Raw genomic sequence first — 416 nt, 5'->3', positions numbered from 1 at the left:
AATGAGACGATTGTTGATCAGATAGTCATCACTTTCATGTACAAGTAAAAATATAAATGGATTAGATATGCAGTCCCTTACTCTAAGTTAAAAAATTGAAACAAAAATAAAAACGCGTCTGGAAATGTTAACATATGCAATTTTATAACTTGAGAGCAAGAGCAACAACGAATAAAATACCTGCATGGAATATGGGAAAAATGTATGTCGCATATAAAACTTATCCTACAATACTGTCTGAATAAGATCGATTTCGTGTACAGAAATCTATTTGGAGCTCCAGATTTTCCAACTTCAAAAGCTATATCTATGTAAAATAGAAGTTATAAAATGCATAGGAGAAGTTCGCTTTTAGCTCAATATTTAGCACATTTCTAACAACTTTGGTTTGCTTTAGATAATAAAAAATGCTTCTA

Source organism: Dendroctonus ponderosae, unplaced genomic scaffold (genome assembly GCF_020466585.1).
Source record: "Dendroctonus ponderosae isolate FM_Combo_2020 unplaced genomic scaffold, Dpon_F_20191213v2 Dpon_F_20191213_8, whole genome shotgun sequence".
Taxonomy (NCBI): domain Eukaryota; kingdom Metazoa; phylum Arthropoda; class Insecta; order Coleoptera; family Curculionidae; genus Dendroctonus; species Dendroctonus ponderosae.
Note: the sequence above shows the minus strand (reverse complement) of the source record.